At 48.0% G+C, this 6727-nt stretch overlaps 1 non-coding gene across 1 annotated transcript; it reads left to right on the top strand.

The window, feature by feature from the left end:
• The first annotated feature begins 6641 nt into the window (after positions 1-6641).
• TRNAK-CUU (transfer RNA lysine (anticodon CUU)) lies at positions 6642-6714 on the top strand. Its single transcript has one exon. It is a non-coding gene; the product is annotated as a tRNA-Lys (tRNA).
• The last annotated feature ends 13 nt before the right edge of the window (positions 6715-6727 follow it).

Genomic DNA, 6727 nt, shown 5'->3' on the forward strand with positions numbered 1-6727 from the left:
TATCATTTCCTGTCTGATGCTTTCGTCGTTGCAAAGACATTTTTCAGTGAATGGAGCCCGGCAAAGCAGTGCACTGAGAGCTTTTGCAACTTTCACCATTTATTACTTCACAAATGTCATTGTCTGAATCTGGCCGTAGATCGCTATGCCAATGGCTTGTGAATTGAATAATTGCCTCAATAAAACACATTCAACTTCACTCAGCATATTTTAGTACAAACAATGTTAGCAGAGCTATTTAGGGTGAATAATTGTGCTTACATTGGTGTTACTTGCCCGGTCAGATAAACAAATACAGCAATGGCTGCGGCGTGACTGTGATTTGATGTGCAGATTGCAAATGGTGCCTTTCAAGCGTGCCCTCGACTACTGCTATTAATAGCTACCTGACTGAGTATTTTGGGCCTAACTAAGCTATTGATGTTTGATAATTGTTCTCTTATTTGCATTACTCGCCTGGGCCAGGTAGCCAAAATAAACAATGCCACCACATTAATGTCTGCTTGCATGCAAGCTGCCAACAGTGGCTGTCCTTTTTGCGTTGATTGCTGCCGTTTCACCGACAGTGGCGACAGCTTTACTGTGCTTTGACGTGCAGACTGCTAATGGTGCCTTTCAAGCGTGCTCTCGACTACTGCTATTAATAGCTACCCAAATGAGTATTTTGGTCCTCACTAAGCTAATGATGTTTGATAATTGTTCTCTTGTCTATATTACTTGCCTGAGCCATATAACCAAAATAAAGAATGCGACCACATGAATGTGCTTTTGCATGCAAACTGCTAAAGTGGTGGTCAATTTCGCGTTGACTGCTGTTGTTTCACCTACAATGTCTACGACATGGCTGTGCTTTGAAGTGCAGATGCTAAAGCTGCCTTTCAAGCATGCCCTGACGACTGTTATCTCATCACAGGGCCCGTCATGCTCATAGGTGGCTGCCCAATAGAGTATTTTGGGCCTTCTGACATTGGCATTATTCATCTCAATGGGCTGGAAATAACAGTAGCGGCAGCACAACTGCACGCAAAGCACAATGTGCTTTGGCGTGCACATTGGTGTGGCTGTCACTTTCACGTTGACTACAGCTTTTTCGTGTGAAGCTGGACAGTGGCTGCCCGAATGGCATTTTGGGCCCCGCATAGTTATTCAGGGTTAACAACTGTATTTGCATTCAGATTTTCCAGCATTTCAGCACGTTTCCATGCCAATACTTATATTGAGCGCAATCTGTGCAGGACGTTGCTTTTTCAAAATTCGGCTTCCATTAAAAGGAATATGTCATCAAATGAACTGCTTATTAGAGAGGTCACGGCAGAATGCTTGGCTGCTGCGAACCCACCGGCAATATTTTGGTAGCACTAATACGGGCTGTTCTTTCATTAAAAAGAAGCCGTTATGCTTTGAGTGGCTCAATGCCGGACAGCCCGCAGTTGGAGTCGCTTTCTTCACTGTCATCTTCACCCAGTTGAATGATGATGGGTTGCATGCGGTCACTTCTAGACGTATCAAGCCTGAACTTTGCCTCCAGGTACATCACATGGTGAAGTTTCTTCCTCCAGTCTTCCGCCGTTACGTGCTTGAGTTTTTCCCTCGAGACATCTTTGACCGCGGACAGCTTGATGCCTCTGTTGTCCTCAGCTATGCCATTTTTTAGCTTTGCCCACATGAGCTCGATAGGATTAAATTCGCAGTGGTAAGGTGGGAGCCCGAGTACGATGCAACCGGCCCTTTCAGCTGCATTGTCTACGATGTAGCTCAGAAAGCGTGGCTTTACAGATGCTACCAACTCAAGCAGCTGCTTTTTAACCACCCTTTCGCTGTAGGTGATGTTTTTGCTTTTGAGTCACTCCTGTATGTTTTCCTTCTTCCAAGCTGTTGATGGCAATTTCTCTTCTCGCTGGGAATGGTAAGGTGCATTGCCCAAAACAATGACGCTACCAACAGGCCACTTCTGCAGAACGTCACTAAACCATCCCTCGAAGTGATTGCCGTCCATTTCTTCGTGGTAGTCGCTTGTTTTTTGGCCTCAGAATATATCTAAGCAGCCGTCGACGAAACTATCCTCACTGCCAATGTGCGTCAAAATCAGGCGCTGGCCTTTTCCAGAAGGTTGTTTCAGACCCATCGGCAGGCCATTTGCTCGAGCGTATAGGTGTCCGCGCTTCTTCACCACGATGTCTGTCCACACGATCGACCCAGTGTGTACCGCCGTCACCCATGTCTCGTCCAGGAAATAGATCTTTCGGCCTTCTGCCCGTAGCGCTCCACGTCACGAAGGTAGCGATTCTGCCATTCAGCTATGTCATCCCGGTCGGTCAGCAGCAAATTGCAGCTCCCCTTCTCGTGCTTGAATCGGATCTCAACAAGCAGGCGACACACAGTACACCGCTTCATTGATGGGAGATCCATTGTTGCGTTTGCCGAGGTATGTGTGGCTGGCAGGAGCTCTGGACCTCGCTTCACACAGAGTCAGAGACGAGGAGAGTTTTCTCTGCGAATAATTCTTTATACAATGTTTACATGTTGTCGTCGTTATCAGGACAGAGACCAACAGAGCAGCTGAAAGCTGCTTAAATAACACCCCTCAGTCCAAAGATCCCCCAGACAGTCCCTAAGGACAAAACAAGGTAGAGAGAGAGAGGGTCTCTGGGCAGCCTCCGTGGTCCTAACGCCGCTCTCGGTGGCCAGCACTTCCTCAAACTGCGCTGCGGCGTCGGGCCGATCTGGTGGTCGGTCAGAATGGCGCGCCGGGGAAGTTTTATGGCCCGCATAGGACAAAGGGAACCAACTGTAAGGCACAGGGTTGAAACACAGCCCTCCTTTGGAAACCGTCCCAAACACAGATGGAGTCGTTCGTGGTGCGGGCACTGCTGGACAAAGGAGGGGGGGTTGCATTGCTGCCGGCACGGGGAGGGGCCGAATAGCACTCCGTGATACGGTGGCTGCTACCGTCGTGGACACCGTGGAGCCACAAGGAAACCCGAGCCGTGCACGTAGTTGTGTGCTCGAAGCAGGGACCATGCGGGGATGAATGCTGCCTCCACAGTCGACATGCCATAGCACTGGACTTCCGTCAGACAAATCCCAGGGCACAAACATAACACCATATACGCTTTGAGAACTCGTTAGTGATCTTTTCAACCGTCGGTATCTCGTTGCGGCGAAAGAAATCATGCACACGACCTCGGTGCGCACAACGTGTCATACTTCGTGCTGCGTCTTCTTTTCTCTGCATTTCGTGGGCACTTTCGCGAGGGCGTCGACAGTTTGCCACCCGAAATATGCGAAGCTTTGACCTCCCTCCTCACCTTCAACACTGTGCTTTCGCTGACACCGAGCATATTGAGTTTGTAATGGTTGCGATAAATGCATTGTTTTATATAAGTACTTCTTCAATAGCAGCTGATTCATTTGAAGCTCAGAACAGAAGTAGTAAATGTGTTGTGTACATGCAAACAAGCGCAAAAGCCAGAGCTGCTCTTTCTACTTTTGTCACTTGCATGAAGCTAAAGAGCAGACGTTGGGCAGCGTTTTGGAAGGCAAGGGGTTATTTTTCAGTAGCGATCCGGCATGTGCTGTAGCACATGAGAGCTCTACTAAGCCAGTTATCAAAATACAAAAGTCTTTATTTATACCTAGAATTGCGCGTTTCAGAAGCACGATTTTTTTAGTGGAATTTTTTTAGTCACGGAAGCAATCGGACATCGCGCTTTGGTTATCTGGGCGGGGCCTCCCCTTTTTCCTAAAGTTGTATCGGACTATAGTTGTTCCTTCTGTGCCCGCATTCTTTTCCTTCCGCTACAGTCCTCGAATCATATATTGACTATACCAGTTGTGTTGCCATCTTCATGCTTTGTTAAAACATGCACATGGCTTTTTATCAAAAAATTCAAATTGTCAAGAATCAAAACGAAGTATCTAGTTTTCACACATTATATGCTTATCATGCTGTGCCACTGGTGTTGGCACTAACAGTGTGTACTCAGACACTAACAAGAAACAAGCAGCTGAATTTCTTGCACATGCAAGGCGCTCACATCTCTCAGTATAAGAATGTATACATTGCTTAATCTAGAAATACGCCTCAGGATTTCTGCTGTTTACACCAATGTCCACATGACAAAAATGAAGAGTGCCCGAAATTCGCGTACATCAGAACAGTGCACACGCGCGTCCACATTTCACGACAGCGCACATGTACTCATGTAACTTTTAAGCTATTCCTTATATTGCCCTCAGCGATTATAAACACCTTCATAGCACAGAAATAACTTCCGAAAAACACACAAGATACGTGAACGGGGCAGAAAGGGCCGGAACCATAACTCGCCCGCAACGCTTATGAACTGTTCACTTCAGAACATATGCATATTGCATGAAACGAACACTTATACGCCTTGCACGTACATATCACAGTACACTTACGCTTCGTAAAAGTAAGAACCCTAGCGCTCGAACATTCTGTACGTGTTCGCGGTCACCAATGCGCATCGCAGCTGGCAAAACAGCTCACACGAAGCAAGACACAAACAGCACATTACGAATGCCTGCAATGAGACGACAATGAAGCTCATCGCTACACATCGTGTCATCACTTCTGAAACACAAACCAGCACTGCACAAACGTGCAATCTTCGTATCGATGAAGCGCGCACACACAACACCTACGAACACTATATGCTGAGGTGGGCGATCGCAAATCTTTTCATTTTGGCGCCTACCGAACTAGTGTCATGCTTAGAATGCAGGTGTGAGCGATGGCTTTCACGTTTGTAATGCACATGCATAAAACGGCCTAAAACACAGGAAATCGGCGACGTCATTCCTTCCGATCCTCGCGTAAACACAACACACATCCGTCTGTTTCCTTTGGCGATCGCACGGACTGAATAGGTCAGGAAGAGTACAGCTGCTTGTTGTGTTAGACAAATAGCTTTGCAGGTGCTGAATAGCTCTTGCAGTGATCACAATAAACCACACAAAAAACAAACTGCCGCGGCAGCCTAGCGATCTAGGCCTCGCGCTCCGCTTCGCTTCCAACCAGCGCCATGTTTATGCGGTCGCCGCACGGAGGCGAAAGTTCACGACCGCCTCTCGTGACGTCACGTCGGCCATTACTGGCGAACCGCTCGCTTGCGGTGCGGCGTGCGGCCATGGGCGGTTTGAGCGTAAAGTCCCAACTTGGGAGCGGCCTGGGTCGCGCTAGGAAACTAGCGCGACCTAATAGACCACAACAGTTTTTCCATCAATCCACCTATTCAACATTTCTGGGGTAATGCATGGTGCACTAGAGGCAAAGGACATCTCTCAAAGGTAGGTTACCTTGACGCAGCAAATGACTAGACCCTGTGAACAATGTGCAAAATAACAACTGATTTCTGTTTAATAAAACTGTGCAATGAGAGACAGCAAATAGCTGTACGGAATGATGGAACTTCAGGAACGTCCATTTGAACACGATTAGCCCTTTCATATTAGTGCAGTGCGTAGGTATTCTCGAGTTGGTTGCGCTTGGGCCTACGTACTATTGCGATGCGTTCCGCTACTATCAATCCAAGCACGAGGTATGAACGTGTCGTTTAATCCATCTTTATTCACACGCAGCGTGATTAATAAAACTATGTAGACGCAGCCACAATATGTAAACTAAAATTGCAAATAACGTAAATAAACGGCTGTACAAAGAAACAATAGAGTTGAAAATGCTAAAGAAAAACTTATGAGCAAAACGGCGACCGGTGTTTCGTGGACGAAAACACCGACCTTGGCTCGTTTCTTGGCGCCATCATACACGTGGTCCGGAAACGCATTCTGTGTCGGCGTAGCTCGCACCTTGTTAAAAAGGCTGACTGGCGCACTTGCGCGAACCAATGCTGCGGTCCAGTGCTCGTAATGCTGCCAGCCATCTCGAGGAGGGAACGTCGCCTGTTCTCAGCTTCAAGAATCAAGCACGTATAAAGGGTCGCAGCGTTTCGCCAATGCTTTCGTCGGCTTCACCGAAGAATAGCTGACGTCCTCCTGCATGTTGCACATAGAAACTGCATCTGCTAGGCAGATCACATTCGAGTCCTCTGTCCGGCTCGTGAGCACAGCATAGATGTGCGCGCGGCTTTCTGGCCAGCGCCGTAAACAACGCGCAAGCTTTGCCTCTGGCACAAGAGTCACCGAACCGGCGCACAGCACGGCGTGCCAGCTGCACAGCGATTTTCCAGCGCGCCTCTGTTCCGTCACGAAGTCGTGCAAAAGGCGCTTGGCTAGGTTGGCGTGAAGTTCCCACTTTCGCGAGATCCACTTGTAGGTGACCACTTCGTTGGCGTCGAACACCAGGTGTTCGAGCACTTCCGATATCGATTCCGTCAGCATTGGCTGACGAAAGCACGGACCGCCATAGAATAAGGAATCCATGAAGCCTTGAAGGAGCCAAGTGCCAGCCCCGGGCTGCCATTACAGGTTCGCACTTATCGCACTACAGCGGTTACATTTACGTCGGACTCCTTTTGACATATCAACTGTAACGATCGTGAAAACTTCGACGATATGTGTAGGCTGAAAAATGTTTACGGCGCAATTCAAAAAATAGCAAAATATCGAGAAAAAAAATTTATTCGGTAAATGCAGCTTGAGAAAACGATTGGGCATCTGCCCGGCTAGCTCAGTCGGTAGAGCATGAGACTCTTAATCTCAGGGTCGTGGGTTCGAGCCCCACGTTGGGCGGTGTTTTTTTTTC

Source organism: Dermacentor albipictus, unplaced genomic scaffold, assembly GCF_038994185.2.
Source record: "Dermacentor albipictus isolate Rhodes 1998 colony unplaced genomic scaffold, USDA_Dalb.pri_finalv2 scaffold_22, whole genome shotgun sequence".
NCBI classification, from domain to species: domain Eukaryota; kingdom Metazoa; phylum Arthropoda; class Arachnida; order Ixodida; family Ixodidae; genus Dermacentor; species Dermacentor albipictus.